We start from the raw sequence: 19,494 nt of genomic DNA on the forward strand, positions 1-19,494 counted from the left end.
AATTCCCCACGACCGGGACAATCGAGAACCTGGTGTTAGCTTAAGATCGCACATTATAATAATAATAATCATGACAGGATGTGTGCGATACAACGTACAGATGGTGTCGTTCTTAAACTCCTGGCAAGATCGGGGGAGGAAATGACCTCACTTCCTGTGTCTGAGGGTTTGCAAAAACAAAACAAAACAAAAAAAAAAAAAACAAGACAACCACCGGGGGGCGATAACTGCAACGCTAAAGCAAACCTGATGTTTATGGCGTCTCTGTCGACTTACAAGATTGAGAATACAGAGAGAGGGAGAGCCAGGCCTTGTGGCTTCTAGAATTGGAGGTTACAGCGCGGGGAAGGACGGCGTATTCCATGAATATTAAAACCAGCTGCATAAATACCCTGTCATATTTAGACATAACAAAACATAAAAGCCCAGACAAGTCAAAAATAAAATGGAGGAGGGCCGTAAATCCAAATGCACGGTAATCCTTTGACATGAAATTCACCAAAAGTAACGGGGATGGCACTTAAGACCCTAAACCTCTCTCTCTTCCAGAAGACCCGGAAATATGATTAAATGTGATATCTGGACTCGGGGAACAGTGTCCCCTGAAGATGGCCAAGCCTCAGCAATCATAAAAGTGTCCGGTTTATTAGAGACAGTAAAATCTTTAATGACGGACGACTTATCGGTAAGAGGTCTTCCGTTTAAGAGGCCAAAACAGGCAGGGGATGAAAACAGAGTCGGAGACGAGCGGGCGAACGGCAAGAAAGCGGGACGTAAACAGCCTATACTTGCCCTCGTAAGGTTTTTCCTGGAAAAACAGAATATAGAAATTATTTTCTCTAAAATAAAAAAATTAAAAATCTGCTGATCATATTTACATGTGTTTACATATATATATATATATATATATATGTGTGTGTGTGTGACCAAAATTCAGAAATTATTTTCTTTAAAAAAAAAAAAAAAATTTTTTAATCTGCTGATCACATTTACATGTGTGTGTATATATATGTGTGTGTGTGTGTGTGTGTGTGTGTGTGTGTGACAGAAATTCAGAAATTATTTTCTTTAAAAAAAATGTTTTTTTTAAATCTGCTGATCACATTTACATGTGTGTGTATATATATATATGTGTGTGTGTGTGTGTGACAGAAATTCAGAAATCATTTTCTTTAAAAAAAATTTTTTTAAAAATCTGCTGATCACATTTACATGTGTGTGTGTGTGACAGAAATTATTTTCCTTAAAAAAAAAAAAAAAATCTACTGATCACATTTACATGTGTGAATATATATATGTGTGTATGACAGAAATTATTTTCTTTAGAAATAAATAAACAAAAATCTTCTAATCTAATCGCATCCCGTTGAAATGTAGCAGTTGTTGGAAACCGTTATTTCTGGCTAGTTTTGCAGGGCTAGGTTGTCGGCACCACACAGAAGGACACACTTTAGGTGTAAGATATTTAAAAAAAAGACATTTCAGAATCCTGAAGAATCGCCTTGGTACCCGCAAAGGTTCAAGACGTGGATGGAGGAGATATTACGCCGCCGTCACCGTCGCAGACACACATAAATTTACCAACTTGTTGCGGCGCGATAAAAACCTTGGCGTTTTTTTGGGGGGGTCGGGGTTTGGAATATCAATACCGGTGGAAAATTTTGTGTCGTCCTGAAGTTTCCACCGCTGCCTCATAGAAATAAAACCTAAAAGTGACCATATTGACAACGTTTCAGATTCATTTGGTTCCCTTTGAGTCACCGGGAGTTCGCGTGTCACAGGATTGTGAGGATAATGAGACTTTGTGGTCGCAATCATAAAAAAAAAGGAGGCGAAAACGAAAGAAAATGCCACCAAGTCGGCCCCGTCCCGCGCCTCTCGGTCGGTTTTAACGCCCCTGGATTTTATTGCTGCGCGACGATCACACGCACACCCGCTGGTGAATTGATACAGATCCGTCTACCTCCGGACGGATAGGTCATAGAGAAAGGGAGGTGGGGAATATTCACACCGGTTGTGATATTTTACTTTCCGATGCTTTATCTCACCTGTCAGAAATTACTTTCTTTGAAAAAAAAATTTAAAAAAAATCTGCTGATCACATTTACATGTGTGTGTGTATATATATATACATATATATATATATATGTATATATATATATATATATATGTGTGTGTGTGTGTGTGTGTGTATGTGTGACAGAAATTTAGAAATTATTTTCTTAAAAAAAAAAAAAAAAAATCTGCTGATCACATTTACATGTGTATATATATATATATATATATATATATATATGTGTGTGACAGAAATTTAGAAATTATTTTCTTAAAAAAAATAATAAAAAAAAATCTGCTGATCACATTTACGTGTGTATATATATATATATATATATGTGTGTGTGTGTGTGTGTGACAGAAATTATTTTCTTTAAAAAAATAATAAAAAAAAATCTGCTGATCACATTTACGTGTGTATATATATATATATATATATATATATATATATATATATGTATGTAGATATATCTGTGTGTGTGTGAAAGAAATTATTTTCTGTAAAAAAAATCTGATCACATCCCGTTGAAACTTATATATATAAAAAAATATATATTATATATATATATATATGTGTTTGTGTGTGTGTGTATGTGTGACAGAAATTTAGAAATTATTTTCTTTAAAAAAATAATAAAAAAAATCTGCTGATCACATTTACGTGTGTATACACACACACATATATATATATATATATATATGTATGTATATGTGTGTGTGTGTGACAGAAATTATTTTCTGTGAAAAAAATCTGCTGATCACATCCCGTTGAAACGTAGCGGTTGTTAGAAACTGTTATTTCTCGCTAGTTTTGCAGGGATAGGTGGTCGGCACCAGGCTAAAGGACACAATTTACCAACTCGTTGCGGCGCGATAAAAACCTTGGCGTTTTTTTGGGGGGTGTTGGACGTCGGGAATATCAATACCGGTGGAAAATTTTGTGTCGTCTTGAAGTTTCCACCGCTGCCTCATAGAAATAAAACCTAAAAGTGACCATATTGACAGCGTTTCAGATTCATTTGGTTCCCTTTGAGTCACCGGGAGTTCGCGTGTCACAGGATTGTGAGGATAATTAGACTTTGTGGTCGGAATCGTGAAAAAAGGGGCGAAAACGATAAAAGATGATCCGTCTACCTCCGGACGGATAGGTTATAGAGAAAGGGAGTTGGGGAATATTCACACCGGTTGTGATATTTTACATTCCGATGCTTTATCTCACCTGTCGATGCCGGCAATAAAGAGCAAAGCGCTTTATGAGATCTGCACAATTCGACCGAGTGCGTGCAGCCTCTGCTTGCCGTTGCTGGATTATCATTCTGCAACGTGTGTGTGAGATAAAAGATATTTGAATTAATGTTAGCAGGAACATTAAATCACCCATTAAGATTATTTATTACATCTGTTTATGCGAATATTAATGCAGCCATACATTTCAAAATCGCAGCGCATTATCTGCACATTTTTCAGTATTTGTAAGCCTTTATTTAATCCATAAATTGCATTAAATCACGGGTGTTGGAAGAACGCGCCCCCGTGTTGACACATCACCCTGCGCGCATTTATTGTTTGATTATTTATACTTTTTTTTTTTCCCCGCGGCATCCATATTTATACCCGGGCGAGCGCATATTATTTCCCCCGTCAGCCTCGGGTGGCTCGCCAAAGCCGGGTCCGTCTTCGGTGACATCTGCCATCAGCGGTGCATGACTGTGGCGAAATCTGTTTAAATCTGCAGGGCCCGGCGCCGAACGGCTCCCATTGATCTACATTTGCCTGACACTGTGACTGACAGAGCCAATCAGCCAATCACGGCCCTGGAGACGGACAGACGCTCATTTACAGGTAAGACGGAGGGGGCGGGATGGGTTTGATTGATTGACAAACTGTCATGGAATCGCTGGGGCATTACCCAACCATCTCTTCACATTTTTAGAGATATTCTGTCGGGAGTGTGTGTGTGTGTACATGTCTTTTGAATGTGTGTGTGAATGAGCTGGAGAGCAGGTGGTCAGCCTTGTACAGATTACCCACCGCACCATGAGTGCAGTGACAGGCAGAGAATGGCGCTGTCAGGTCGTGTTCAGAGAGCGGCAAAATTAAAGAACCTGTCATCGTGACAGGAGGCCACCGGGCCACGTGCGCGCAAACGCGCACGTATCGGCGAGCCTTCTCCCGTGACTATGTAAACACTAATACAGGGAAGATTCTCCGCCGTGCCGAGCCGTCACAACAGATGCCGCGGGTTTGTTGTCGTACGATGCGTTTCCGAGTACTTTCCCGTGTCTTCGGCTCGCAGGAACTATCATTTAAGGTCCAAAACGCGCCGATAAATCACGAGGAAACACCTGTTGGGTGATGAAAGAAATCCAGGTCATGTATTTGTTTTGTTTTTACCACGTATTTAACTTTGGTTTAAATTACCTGCAAGCTGAAAAAGCCACAGCTGATATTTATTATATGTATTTCCATGGCGGTGGGGACGGCGTCCCCGTGCCTTGGCGGCTACTGCCCCCGTGTGGACGGGACGTGCACGTCAGCCGCCGAAAGAAAGACGTCCGTCCGGCTTTCGCTGAGGGCCGCGGTTAAAAATAAAGAAAATAAATGCACGTGGAAAAGGGTTGGAAATAGGACAACCTTTATCTCTCAAAGAGCCATTTGGAGGCGTTTCCTCACGGCTGTTTATTTGCTGTTTGCACACAAACTTGTGAAATTTGAAATGAATGAACACGGCATTTAAGGTGATTTTTTTTTTTTTTTTTTTCCCCGTTACGCCATGTATAAACAAAATATGTTACTTTTCAAATGAAATGACATTCACGCATGCAACAAAACTATTTAACGCATTACTTTTAAGCGAAATCCTCAATGTCTATTCGTGTCCTTCATGCATTCATGAACTTAAATCATCGAACCGAAATGCCGTCGCTTATTAAGAACGACAAAAATATTTGAACGCGTTTTGTTTAGGTGTTACAAGATCTCCGTAATCTTCAAATTTAAAATGACATTGTAAAAAGGAACACACTAAAATAAATTATATTTTAATGTAACAGGATGGAGAAAGAACGAGCGAGTCATGAAAGGGCGGCAAAAAAGTTTATTTTTGACTTTTAGCTGCATTTTAAACTCAGTCATATTCATATGCACCTTCTAGCCATCAGCACTATTTCTGTAACTTGTCTATTTATGTTTATCCTGTACATTAGATGCGCCCAATGCATCGATCGCAAAGGTAGTTTTCTTTTTTTCACTGCGCATGTGCATAAAATGGCACCTTCAACTCTGCTGACGACTCCATTCAAGTCATCAGAATGAGGTATTTACCAAAAAAGAATTCTTTTTTTTTTTTAGTTTCCCGTAAAGGTTCATGCAGTTCTGCAAGATCCACAATCATTTATAGTGTTAAGTATATCAGTAGATACACAAATGAGATGAGGTGAGAACAACTTTATTAATCCCGAAGGAAATTGTTGTGCCAGAGTTTCAAGTAAAAACATAACAGTAATAGATAATAGTGGAAAGGAGGAAGAATAAGAAATATAATGAAATATAAATTGTCTTAGCTGTTAGCAGTAACTACAAAGATTGAAGATTCCCTGCGGCTGAGGGAAGAGGAATTAAAAAGTCTTTAATTAATTTTAATTAAATGTAATTTAAATTTAGTTTATTTAAATATATATATATATATATTAAGTTAAATTATATTTAATAAAATATAAAATAAAAAAAAAATAAAAAAAATATATATACATATATATAATTATATATATACATATATATATATAATTATATATATATATATATATATATATATATATATATATATATAATTATATATACAATTTAATTAATTAAAAATTAAAAAATAAATATATATTCAGCATTTGTAGTGGAGGTAGATCTTGTTCCGAAGCTCTGCACAATAACAGTTAAAATTCTTGATTTTTGACGTTGCTGGACAGAAAGCATAAACGGCTGCATGGTAATTTCCGCTCTACGTTCGTGGCTCGGTGTCTCTATTCTCTCCTCATGAGGGAAAAGACCCTTTTCCGCCCCTGGTGGTTGTTGTTTAATCGAAATCCAGCTCTTTCGTCGAGTCAAACGTTTATCTGCCTTGTCGCCCGGATTAATTTTGAGATATTTTGCCGTCTGGTTTTGCGCTCCAGGTCTTCCAAAACCGGCGCGGGTTCGGTTTTAAAGTCCTGGAAACAGCCGCCGTGTTGCGTTTGTGTGATTTTTGCATTTTCGCAGCCGTCCGGCTTCCTTTTAACCAAATCCGCAGCGCTCAAACCGTCTTGAACTCGCCCGCCGCGCTCATCTCCTCTTTTGAGAGCGGCGAGCCAACCAAGGTTTTCCCACCGGCGCCTTTTTCTCCTTTCATTCGTCTCCTTTCCCCTTTTCCAACCCCGATTTCTGCTCTTCTGGGAAGGAGCTCCGACCGCAGTCACCTCCTCGCTCGCTCACATTTAGATGAGCCATTGTGCGGAGGTCGTCGGGGGACGGCGGGGCCTCTTTCATTCTTCCCGATGCAAAGAAAAAAAAATCTCTCGACCAATTTATTCAGCCAATTTTAATTCAGACGAACAGCCCCGGAATGACGGCGTATTAAAACATAAAGAACAACACAGATTCGAACTGGCAGCTCCGCCCGGCGTACAGTGGCGCCAACAGGATCTAATCACGGCGCGGCGCCCTGGGGCGACGGCGGCTAAATAATATTCGCCGTGACAAAAGACGGAATATATTAGTAAAGTTTCCTCGCGTTTCATTGGATTGGGTTCCCGAACACGTAGAAGTTTGCAAGTTTTTCACCTGCTTCAAGTGTGGCCTATTTGAAAGAACTCATGCTCACGTGCGTCTCTGATGATATTCCATCCAGCGACAAGAAGGTGGTGAGATAATCGAAGCTTCTTGCTTTCCAAGAAGTTACAATCATCATAAGAGCTGGAGGTCGCAGAGATGAAGATGCCGAAGGTCTCCTTGGGAGCTACCAGGATGGACATGATCAGGGATGAGTCCTTCTGAGGGACGGCACATGTTAGATGTTTTGGAGACTGCGATGTACAGTCTTGTTTGCAGATGATATTGTGATCTGTAGTGAGAGCAGAGAACAGGTTGAGGAACATCTAGAGAGGTGGAGGTATGTTCTGGAAAGGAGAGGAACGAAGGTCAGAATATATGTCTGTGAATGAGAGGAACTCGGGTGGAACGGTGAGGCTACAGGGAGTGGAGATCAAGAAGTTGGAGGACTTCAGGCTCTTGGGGCCAACAGTCCAGAGCAGTGGAGAGTGTGGAAAAGAGGTGGAGATACGGGTTCAAGTAGGTTGGAATGGGTGGAGAAAAATGTCAGGGGTACAAAGAGATATGAGAACTATCAGCCAGAAGGAAAGGAAAGGTGGACAAGACAGTGGTGAGATAACCGAAGCTGTTTGCTTTCCAAACAGTTACAATGACCAAAAGAGTTGGAGCTGGAGGTCACAGAGATGACGATGCTGAAGGTCTCCTTGGGAGATCAGGGATGAGTCCATCAGAGGGACGACACATGTTAGATGTTTTGGAGACTGCGATGGTTGGGTCATGTACGGTTGGGTCTTGTTTGCAGATGACATTGTGATCTGTAGTGAGAGCAGAGAACAGGTTGAGGAACATCTAGAGAGGTGGAGGTATGCTCTGGAAAGGAGAGGAATGAATGTCAGAATATATGTGTGTGAATGAGAGGAACTCGGGTGGAAGGGTGAGGCTACAGGGAGTGGAGATCGAGAAGCTGGAGGATTTCAGGTACTTGGGGTCAACAAAAGAGGTGAAGAAATGGGTTCAAGCGGGTTGAAATGGGTGTAGAAAAGCATCAGGAGTCCAAAGAGGTAGAAGACTATCAGCCAGAAGGACAGGAAAGGTGGAGGAGACAGTGGTGAGATGGTCTACAAACAGTGACAATGACCAGAAGACAGGAGGCAGAGCTGGAGGTTGCAGAGATGAAGATGTTGAGGTTCTCTTTGGGTTTGACCAGGATGGAGAGGATCAGGAATGAGTCCATCATGTCAGATGTTTTGGAGAGAAGATCAGAGATGGTTGGGTCATGTGAATATACTGGCAGACGGATGCTGGAATTGGAGGTCCAGAGGAAGACCAAAGAGAAGATTGATGGATGCAGTGAGAAAGGATATGAGGGTAGTTGGTGTGAGAGAGGAGGATCCACAGAAAAGGGTTGATGGAGAAGGTTCATCATCCATCCATCTTTCTTACGGGGTCAGGAGCTCCTCTTGGGTGGCGTCCCGAGACATTCCCGACCAGTTTCTCCGGCGTGTCCTGGGTCTTCGCCCTCCTGGTTGGACCTCCCTGTGGAACATCTCACCAGGAGGCCTCCTGACCAGATGCCCGAGCCTCCTCCTCTGGTTCCTCCGGATGCCGGAGGAGCTCAACTCCGAGCTCGATTGTCGAGGAGAGCGACAACCTGAGGAGAAACCTCATTCCGCCTCCATAGCGTATTCGATTTCATTATATTACGTAGAAAAAATGAAATGCCTTGACGTCGTTGATGAAGTAACCGACGTCCCGGCCTAAATAAACCGCAGATTTATTCGCGCGCATCCCGGGAGCAGATATGATTAATAAAAATGCCGAGGAGGCTTTGCACGTGGTGACCGGGCTCGCATCTGAGCGCGCTCAGACCGGGCGGTCGTCGAGAAAGGAAGTGTGTGTTGTTCCGCTTTCCCGTCTTGCGAAACCGACGGTCACGCGACGTGTTGTGTTATCGCACACCTGTTTTTGACGGCTAAAAATGTACGCTAACGCTCCTGAAAACAGCGGGAGTCGCGCGTCACGATCAGGAATTTGTGATTTTTTTATTTACTCGTTAGTTCTTTTTATCGGTCCCTTTCTGTCATCGCCGTTTTCGCCTCGACGCGCAGACGCCGGGAGTCAACCTGGGACGAAATGAAGTAGTTGCGAAAAGACGAGAGCGAGCCAACAATTAGGATAATATTTCTCCGTTTCGACCGTTGGCCGGCGCGGTTTCTGCCGCGTCTGCCAGCACATACATTCTCACCTCCGCGTTATTTATCGCGTCCAAAGCTTCTCCGTCCACGTCGATGATTTTGGAGCCCGGACTGTTTTATCAAGTGCGCGAGTCCCCCAAATGGGATTCCCGCCTCGGGGCCCCGGCGAGCAACGTTTCCCGGCTGACCTGAGCGCGACCTCGCCGCCAGGAGCAGCTTTTCCAAAGTAATAGATGGATGGTGGGACGGCTGAAGAGCCAACGAGGAGTTGTAAATTTCCGCTGATGCAGCTTTAATTCGGCTTTACATGTTTATTAGCGCGGTTGTGCAGCGGTTAGCGCTTCCATCTCACAGCGAGGAGGTTCCTGGTTCAACTCCGACATGCAGGAGGTTGGTTGGAGACCCAAAGTTTTCCAGATATGAAGAGGTTTGCATGTCTAAATGTACTACACGATTGGTTTTGTGGCTTTATTTGTCTCTATATCCGCGGTCTAAGTGGAAAAATCTGCGCATATAACATTTATTTTGCATAGATGCATGCAAGAATAAGTGTTTCGTGATGCATGTAAAAGAATTATTATCTTTTTGGAGCATATTGTAGCGAGTCATGATGATGTTTTCTGTGATTTTGGAGTTTGCTGTGGATGATGTGGGAGTGATTTGGGGTGCAAAGAATTCTGTTTTGTTTTGTTTTTACCCGGAATTGAGAAGGAACAGTTGGTTGTATTGCAGCCATTGAGGATTTTGCTTAAAAGTAATGCGTTAAATAGTTTTGTTGCATGCGTGAATGTCATTTCATTGATTTAAAAAAAAAAAAAAAAAAAAAGCAACATATTTTGTTTATACGTGGCATAACGGGGAAAAAAAAAAATCACCTTAAATGCCGTGTTCATTTATTTCAAATTCCACAAGGTTTGTGTGCAAACAGCAAATAAACAGCCGTGAGGAAACGCCTCCAAATGGCTCTTTGAGAGATTAAAGTTGCAAAGTCTGTCCTATTTCCAACCCTTTTCACGTGCATTTATTTTTTTTATTTTTAACCGCGGCCTTACGCGGAAGCCGGACGGACGTCTTTCATCGTCTCTATATCCGCAGTCTAAGTAGAAAAATCCGCGCATATAACATTTATTTTGCATAGATGCATGCAAGAAGAAGGGTTTCGTGATTCACGTCAAAGAATTATTATCTTTTTGGAGCATATTGTAGCGAGTCATGATGTTGGGGTTTATGTTGATGCTTGTTTTCTCTGATTTGGGGGTTTTCTGTGTATGATGTGGGAGTGATTTGGGGTGCAAAGAATTCTGTTTTGTTTTGTTTTTACCTGGAATTGAGCAGGAACAGTTGGTTGTATTGCAGCCTCGTGTGGCCGCAGCAGCAGCTATTGCTCATTAAACAGACGTTTTACCGTCACCCGGCTGTTTCCCAGACCAAAACGCTGCAATATTTTTGTTGTGCAGCCTTTCCTTTGTCTTGACAACAACAAATTCTCCTCCAAGCCGTACAACCACTCACCCTGTCATCAGACGTACATATAGACGTACAAACATTCACCCTCTCATTCCCAACTGGACAACTTTGGGTCTCCTAAAACACTTTTTCTTTTTTTTTCCAGCAAAAAATAGGCTCTTTCTCAGATGCTCACCGGAAATATATCTCTCCTCCTTAAAAATAGCGTCACAATAACATTTGTGAACACATATTTCCGGTAAGCATCTGCGCATTTTTGCTCGTGCAGGCAAGCGGGACTAAGTGTTATATGTAAAATAAATGATTTTTTGTCCCGGGAGCATATTTTTGGTGTGTGGATTTTTCCCAAACTCTACTAAGTTCATTTTTTTTTTTTTTTGTTTATTTCTGTTTTTTTTTTTTGTTTTTTTTTTTGTTAGGCACCCATCTGTAACTAGCCACCAGATACGCGTGTGTTTTCCTTTTCTAACCTTTTTTTGTGCCATGGACCAGTTTCATGTCAGACAATATTTTCACCAACCAGCCACTAAGGTTGGCGGATAAAAACAACAAAATGAAATGATACGACCGACACAAAAATTGTGGTATTTTGTAAATATAATAATAAACGTTACTCCACTCTGTACTTGCAGTGTCCTCCAAACGCTCTCTGGTCGCTATGGCAATGCTTAAACATGCCTTCAAAATAAGATACGCCGCGAATCAAATATGAAAAATCAAATTACATGAAAAATACAACAAAACGATAAAGCTAAATCAATGAGAGCCCCAAATTGTTGGGTGGCTCGGGAAAATAAATTATAAGTATTTAATTGAAGTGTATTTAATTTGTGCTAGTTCCTTTTTTTAATTTTAATTCTAATTCAGAAGATTATTGTGATCTTGAAATATTAAAATTAATATTAAATATTAATATTAAAATACAATTATATTTATTATTTTTCGATGCTCAAAATAAACGTCACACTCGCGGGAGTCGGTATGAAAACGCTGTGGATTTTTCGAGACTTTCAACCCCAGGTAAGCAAAATATGGAAAAATGTAAGAAAAGAAAAATATCTGAAGAAAATACAACATTTAATGATACTTGCTTAAAAAAAAAAACAGGTCCAAATGGCTCTTTGGGTGTACAAGGTTGCCGACCCCTGCTTTAGACCTCCGTAAATCCAAACACGCATGATTCTGAAATGAATCAGCGCCTCTAAGTACATTTAAACCTCTGCTGTTCATTAATTCGGGCAGAAACTATATATATATATGAATATATATCTATATATCTGTCAGGTTTTCACCTTCTCCACCACCTCAGACACTTAAACAGCAAACATGTAAATTCTACTGCCACTTAATTTACACTCAAATCGCACCTGAACTTTGTGGCTCAAACGTCTCCTTGCACTGTTTTCTACTCGCTGTTCTATCGCAATGTTCACATCTAAAATCACATTTATAATAATGTTTACACTTTTCTCCCTGCACGTCTCCCAGTGCACTGCGGACAGCAAAGTAGGAATTTCACTGTACAGGGAAAATCCATATTTGAATAAAATAATAATAAGAACAACTTTATTTATCCCGAAGGACATTGTTGTGCCAGAGTTTCAAGTAAAATATGACAATAATAAATAATAGTAGGAAATTGTATAAACAGTAAAAAAAAAAAAAAAGCGTTAATTTCAGTTTTCTTTTACTTAGCAGTCACTTTTACTTAGCAGTCACTGGCTATTCTTCTGTCTCATTTTCCCCTTTGCAAAGAAACTTTGCAAAACCTTCTAAAGGTTTTTATTCATTTTGCTAGTTTGTGTGTTTAATATTAGCGTTAATGTGTCACATGAGCGAGACAAGCGTCTTGACACGCGTCAAGGGTGAGTCATTGACGGATGGAACGGAGAGAATTCGGTCATTTTTCAAAATAAAACATTTTTTAGACCTGGATAATAAATAAAGCGGAAATAATGTAAGTTATTTATTCTTTCTGTGCAGCAGAAAGGTACCGATCGACCCGGTGCTCGGGGGCCGCCGCTCTGTATGACGTGCCGATGAATCAGATTCAGAATATTTTATTGATTCCCCAAGGGGGAAATTGCTTTTTGTTGAAAGATGCCCCTATAAAAGTAAAGAATAAAATAGCGAACAATAATAATAAAAAAAAAAAAGAACAGTAAAGATGGAAACAAATAAATGAAAATAAAATTAAATGTATGTAAAAATATTTAAAGATATATGTAACGTATTTACATGTGTGTGTTTACAAGTAAATGTATATGACTATGTGCAGATAATGAATGAAAGGATGTATAATAATCGCAAAATTAAGTCGGAAAGTATCTGATTTATATTACACTTGTCCCTTAAAATACAAATTTAATTTGTTCCAGAAGTGGTTTTTTTATGTTTTTTGTTTTGTTTTTGGATCTTAAATGAATTTTACCCATTTAAAAAAACAGAAATAAACATTATTGTGCCGCCATTTCTCCCCCACCCACATCAGAAGCAATTTCCCCATGTGGTCGTGTATAAATGTTATATTTTGCGATATAATAATATTGGCCTTGCAAGGTTCATCGCCTTCATACATTCCTGTTGCTTGAGGACGAGACTTATCCTGGTGCAGAATCGGTCTCACGTGCACCACCTTCCGTTCGTGCTTTGCTTTATTTCCTGCTTAATTTCCATCGAAAGCATCTTCTTTCTGGGTTCGACACTTAGCTTACCGCTTCCTTTCATGCTGTTTATTAAGAAAAATACACAAAATAAGCACAAAGATATAGAATGATGCCACACAAGAGATAATATCAGGACAGGAGACATGCGAACTGCACCGAGGCGTTCGACAGCCGATTTGTGAAATTGATTTTTATTTTCTCACTCCCGTATTCTTTTTTCGTATTTCAAGGATAAAATTTCTTTGTATTTAAAAAAAAAAATCGTATATAAAGTGATTTGTGGCCACTGTACTTTAAAAATAACTTTTAGAGTACTTTGTCATATCATTACTTTTTCTGTCTCATTTAATCCATATAAATCCATAATTGAATCCATAATTTCATCCATATACGCTGCTGTGTGCAACTACTTATAAAATGATCTACCAATTTATTTCTAAATATATTCTTTCTGTGCACAACATACATTGGTGTACTTTGCATAACTGCATGAACCCGTACTGCAAAATACAACTCCGGACAGTTTTTGTCTTTGCTTTTAAAGAAAAAATGTCCGCTTCCTTCACTTTTCTCCTCCTCAGCTCGCTTTTCTGAGGGAAGTCGGTGTCGTGCTTTTTAAAACTGTCTGAAAATGCCGCTCCTCATTTGCCTCCTTCGGTATGGCGATGTTGGACCGGCAGATGAGGCGAACGCACTTTAAAAATGACCCAAAAAAAAAAAAGTCCTCTTCCAAACCGCTTGAAGTTTTTCGCTTCTTATGTGGTCCAGCTCCCCCTCAGCTCATTTCAATACCCTTTATAAGTTTAAAAGAAATAAACTGGAGGATAACCAGGGAACTAGCATTCTAGTGCTTTGCATCACATGTCCGGTGACCCAGAGAAGGTCAGACGTCAGACCGGCTTCCCCGTTCGTCAATTAAATGAGAAGCTGACGTTTATTTTTTAACTATCGTACGATCTACCCACACTAACTTTAGATCGCTTTAAATCATCCCTGCCGGCAGCCATCGGGCTGTAGAACCCCTCATTCTGAGTGTCGGGTGGCTGTCGGCGGAGTCATTATGCGTAATAATCCTCCATATGTGCAATAGATCAGTTGCATTCAATGTTTTACTGTGCAACAACCCCTACCTGGACACAAATACACATGTAATCAAGTACATGTACTTGTAAATATATATGTATACACATTACATATTTTTAAATGTATTTTTACATACTTTTAACTTAATTTTTATTTATTTTGAATTTTTTTAATTATTATTTTTATTATTATTCCAGCCCGCGATTAGCTTTTTTTGTTTTCTTCATTTTTTAATAATAATAATAATAATAATCTTTATTTATACTTGTAAGACCACTGAGGTCTTCCTCATTTTCAGGGTCGACAAGTTTACAAGCAAAGCAGAGCACAGCACAACAATAAAATGAGATCAAAATAAAAAACAGGAGATAAACTAAAAACAGGTGAAAATGAGATTAAATTAAAGACAGTACGGAAGCAGTAGATAAAACTCGAAACAGGTAAAAAATGAGATCAAATTAAAAAGTACAAGGGGGTGGATAGAACTAAAAACAAGTACAATTGGCAGTACAAATTAAAAAAAAAAAAAACAGTAGATAAACTAAAAACAGGTGCAAATGTGATCAAATTAAAGACAGTACCCTCCCTCGTTTTTCGCTCCAAACTTTCTTTCTGCCGCTCGATTACCGTTTTGGCCGCATATTTCTACTACTTGCAGCTTGTCATCTGCAGAATTTTCCTTTCGGGAGCATTTGTGTTCAGTCTTTCTCAGTTGATGTTTAAATTTTATATTTGCCGCGGCAAATATAAAAGTAGCAGATACTGGCACACACGCTGTTAGTGTGAAAATAACGAACATGTGAAATAACCGAAGATATTTCAATATTTAAGTTGCACCTGAGTATAAGTTGCAGGACCCACCAAACCATGGAGGAAAAAAAAAAAAGGGCGATTTATAATCTGAAAAATATGGTTGTATTATTATTATTATGTTAAATAATGATGATAATAATAATAATAATAATAATTTTTTTTTTTTTTTCTTTTTTTATTGTTTATTTTTCTATTCTTCCCCACTGGACACTGTAGCAGGAGCATCTTTCAAGAAAAATCTAATTATTCTGATTTTGCCATATTGTGATTTCCTCTGGGACATCTTCCTCCACGAGATGGCAGCAACACACCGCTGAGACTGAGCTCCTGTGTCGGAGGGTGAAGGGTTCACATCCCAACTTTGGCGTGTGAAATGAGACATAATAAGCGATAATTTCATTCAAAAATATGCAAAGCCGTCGCTTTTAAAGCAAAACGAGTCTTGATTCCCACACATGGATCAACAAGCCTGTGTGAATCTTGGCTTTTGCAACCATGATTTTTTTCACTTCTTTTTTTTTTTTTTTTTGTGTTTGTTTCGGCTTCTTCAACAGCAGCCGTTTCCTCATTTCCAAGAATGGAAGGGAACAAATGTTACTTAAAAATACTACGCCTTGTCATCTCATAACGCATTTCCCACGAAATAGATCGCCTTCGATTTTCTGATCAAGCAGCTCAAAAAGCATTTTAACCCTCAGGTTCGACAAAAGCATTCAGTTGTGTTTCTCAAAATGGCATAAAAAAAATGAAGAGGATAACTTAAATCGGAATGAATGAAATATTCTTATTAATATTGTTATTGAATGTACCGATGACAAAATCACACAAAAATGATTAATGGAAATCAGGTAAGAATCCATGAAAGTGTGAATTTGGAGTCACACTCAAAATTAAGGCTTAAAATCACACAACAGGCTGATCCAACATTGATGTAACGTCCTTAAAACAAGTCAAAATGAAACCGCGTCGCTTCCTAAGTGAAAGCTCGATTGACTTGGATTGTGTCGTTTAAATGTTCCCTTTATTTCCTGCCGCAGCATAAATGTGTGATATCATTTATAGAGCAGTCTATATTTAGTTTTTCAGGAAGAGGGAAGATTCTCTCCGGCCGTGATCTCCTAGCAGGTCAGATGTACTTCTGGTGAAATCAGCACAACACTTTCGGTCATCTCTCGATATTTGCTCTTTACAGTAATACCAAGGAGAGGCGGGGGGGAGGCAGGAAGCATCAGCTGATGCAGGGGAAGATGCCGTTTCGCGATTGGCTGCCTGCGAGTGGGCAGACCGCCATAAAGCAACACTTAGCGCTTGGGAATCTAGGGGATTCTAGGAAAGCATGTGACGGCAACCACCGGCAAAACATCTTAAATAATCCCTCCTGTTTTTCCGCTGTGGATGCCGTTACTAGAAGCAGGTCCGCGGTCCGTTTACGGGAAGGAGGCCGAGCGAACGTCCTCGAGGCCGCGACGTGATCAACATCATCCGGGATGGTTTGGAATTTGTTACCTCGTAGGGAGAAATGGCGCGCATAAATGCGACGGGATGGCTTATTGTTCGTGTTTGTTGTCATTCCAGATCATATCTGACGCTGACAGCTGCTGACGGGAAATGTAGGTCACCTCATTTCCGACCCCTCGGCCGTCGATGTATTGGTTCTTTGCAGATTCTCTCAATCCCGATTGTTTTCTTATCTTATCTTATCGGTGTCGGGAAAAGGAATCGATTGCGTCAGCAACCGGGCTGCTGATTTTGTTTTTGTTTGTCCGCCTCCAACGACCAAGGCCGTGTTCAAGCGACCCTCTGATCAAGAGGTTGGCGGTTCGATATCCGTCTTTGGGCAGTCGATAGGCAACGGCCACGTTGGCTCCTCGCTCGGCGGCTCTGAAGCCATTATGTGCGTGAATGTGCTGATTTGATGTGAAAATACACAAACGGCTGTTTTGTTTCCTTTCTTGAGACTCGTAAGCTTGCACCTTCTTTTCCTTTAGGCTTTTCCCTTCAGCCAATCAACCTTCTCCATCTAGCCCTCTTCTCTGGATCCTCCTCTCTCACTACGTTCATCAATCGTCTTAAAAACTGACTTAGTCATCACTTTGTCTCGGTCATACAAGTCCTGCACCCCTGTGACAAAGTCTTTTATTCCTTTGGGCTTTTTCCTTCAGGGGTCGCTACATCCAATCAACCTTCTCCATCTAACCCTATTCTCTGGATCCTCCCATCTCACTACGTCCATCAATCTTCTCATTGGTCTTCCTCTAGACCTCAAATTCCAGCATCCATCTACCAATATATTCACTGTCCCTCCTCTGTCCATGACCCAACCATCTCTGACCTTCTCTCCAAAACATCTAACATGATGGACTCCTTCCTGATCCTCCCCATCCTGGTCACTCCCAAAGAGAACCTCAACATCACCATCCCTGCGACCTCCAGCTCCGCCTCCTGTCTTTTGGTCATTGTTTGTAGTTCATCTCACCACCGTCTCCTGCACCTTCTTCAATCTCTTCGTACCCCTGAAGCTTTTCTCCATCCATTCCAACCTGCTTGAACCTGCTTCTTCACCTCTTTTCCACGCTCTCCTACTCTCTGGACTGTTGACCCAAAGTACTTGAAATCCTCCAACTTCTTGATCTCCACTCCCTGTATCCTCACCGCTCCACCCGGGTTCCTCTCATTCACAAACATATATTCCCCCCTTCTCCGACTAACCTGCGTTGCTCTCCTTTCCAGAGCATACCTCCACCTCTTTAGATGTTCCTCAACCTGTTCTCACCAAAGATGACAATGTCAACAGCTTGTAAGCTTGCACTTTCCCTTTTTCGCTCCCTCCGGTGACTCAGAGCTGACTCACTCCCCGCCGCCCGTCCAGAAGAGTCGTTGGTCTCTGACCAGCAGAGGTCAGCAGATAACAAGCTAGCAGGCCTCCTCTGGAACCCGCTTGATTACTTCATCCAACTCAGAAGGGAAGACAGTGATACTGTCTCCCAGAAATGTACCGCGATTCCAGGACCTGTTAAATGAGCTTCGTACCGATCGACCTCTTATGGACTTCCTCCCTTCCCGTCTTTGAACCCGCCGTTCTTGAACTTTGCCACGGTCAACAAGAACTGCACAATTTCTTCTCAGCCGGTGTTTACCTGAAATGATGCATCTGTTTACAGAGCAGCGCTCGCGGGTCTCCAGTCACGGTCGTGACTTCGAGTATGTTGCGGCATTTCCGAAAGCGCAGCTGTGACAGCGGCGGTCGCGGCAGAGTCGGCAGATAAAGGAAGAGGAAAAAGACAACGGGTTGCAGTCAAAGCGGCCCCTCGGTCTGCCGATGACGGGGCGGGTCATGCGGTTTCGGTATGCGGCGGAACACCAGAGCCCTCTAACACTTGAGCTATGGCATACCTCGCCATGACATCACCGGCGGACAGACGGCTTCGCCGCAGAGATATGAGCCGGCGGTGACATCAAGCGAGCTGCAACTCACTCTGACAAGGACAAACTGTCAGTGTCTTGAGTTGTGAGTCCCAGGTTAGGTGAACCCCACCCAAGAAAAGATAGGGGTCCCCGTGCAGTAACGGCTGCATGCGCTGACAAACGCAGCAATAGCCACGCTCTCGGTACCAGCTGTCCCAGATAGTTTCATTAAATCTTACCTCCGGCGGCCAGCACGCGCAAAAATATCACTCGCAACACAAGGCTGGGAGTTCCTCCCCTGCACATCTAAGCTCTTGTTTTCTGCACAAAACCAGAAATGAAGTAAGAGCGCACAAGAGTGCTTCCCCTTTTCAGATATTGGTAAAGAGAAGTCTCTTGTTTACATCCAATGCACGCAAATTTCACCAGAGAGTTCAAAAAACTGAGAAAGACCCAAAAAGCATGATTAGATGGGGAGTTTCCGTGGGAGCGTGGAGGGACCGTGAAGATCCGGGTGCAGAGGTTGGACCTGCCGGGCAGGTTTATTGTCACGTGCACAGAGTAGCAAGGTGTTTCCCTGCACAGTGAAAGGCCGCAAGTTAGGGCTTCGGCGTCTTGCTCAGCGCTGTTTCTGCAAGCTGGTAATAATGATGGATACTTTATTAACCCCTCGTGGGAGGATTCGTCCTCTGCAATGAACGCGTCATGGATGAACCACGAGGTGTAAAGCTGCCGGTCGGGGGGTTCGACATCCCGAACCGGAAACGTTTCAGCTGCGTCATCACCGCTCGTTCCATCCTCTACCTTTTCTCGACCCGGCCGAGAGAACCTTTTCGCCGAATGAGGAACTCAGCGACGAGGAGTGAGATCCCCAACACCCCCCCGTTTTCTCATTTCTCCTCTCGCTACGTGGCTTCTTTTAACCGGAAGGCGTCCATTTTCACGCCTTTTGACATTTGCCTTTTAGTAATATAACGTCTCTGCAGGCAGGCTCCCTCGGGACTGAACCC

Source organism: Fistularia commersonii, chromosome 26 (genome assembly GCF_037954325.1).
Source record: "Fistularia commersonii isolate RoL2024-O1a breed Wild chromosome 26, RoL_Fcom_v1.0, whole genome shotgun sequence".
Taxonomy (NCBI): domain Eukaryota; kingdom Metazoa; phylum Chordata; class Actinopteri; order Syngnathiformes; family Fistulariidae; genus Fistularia; species Fistularia commersonii.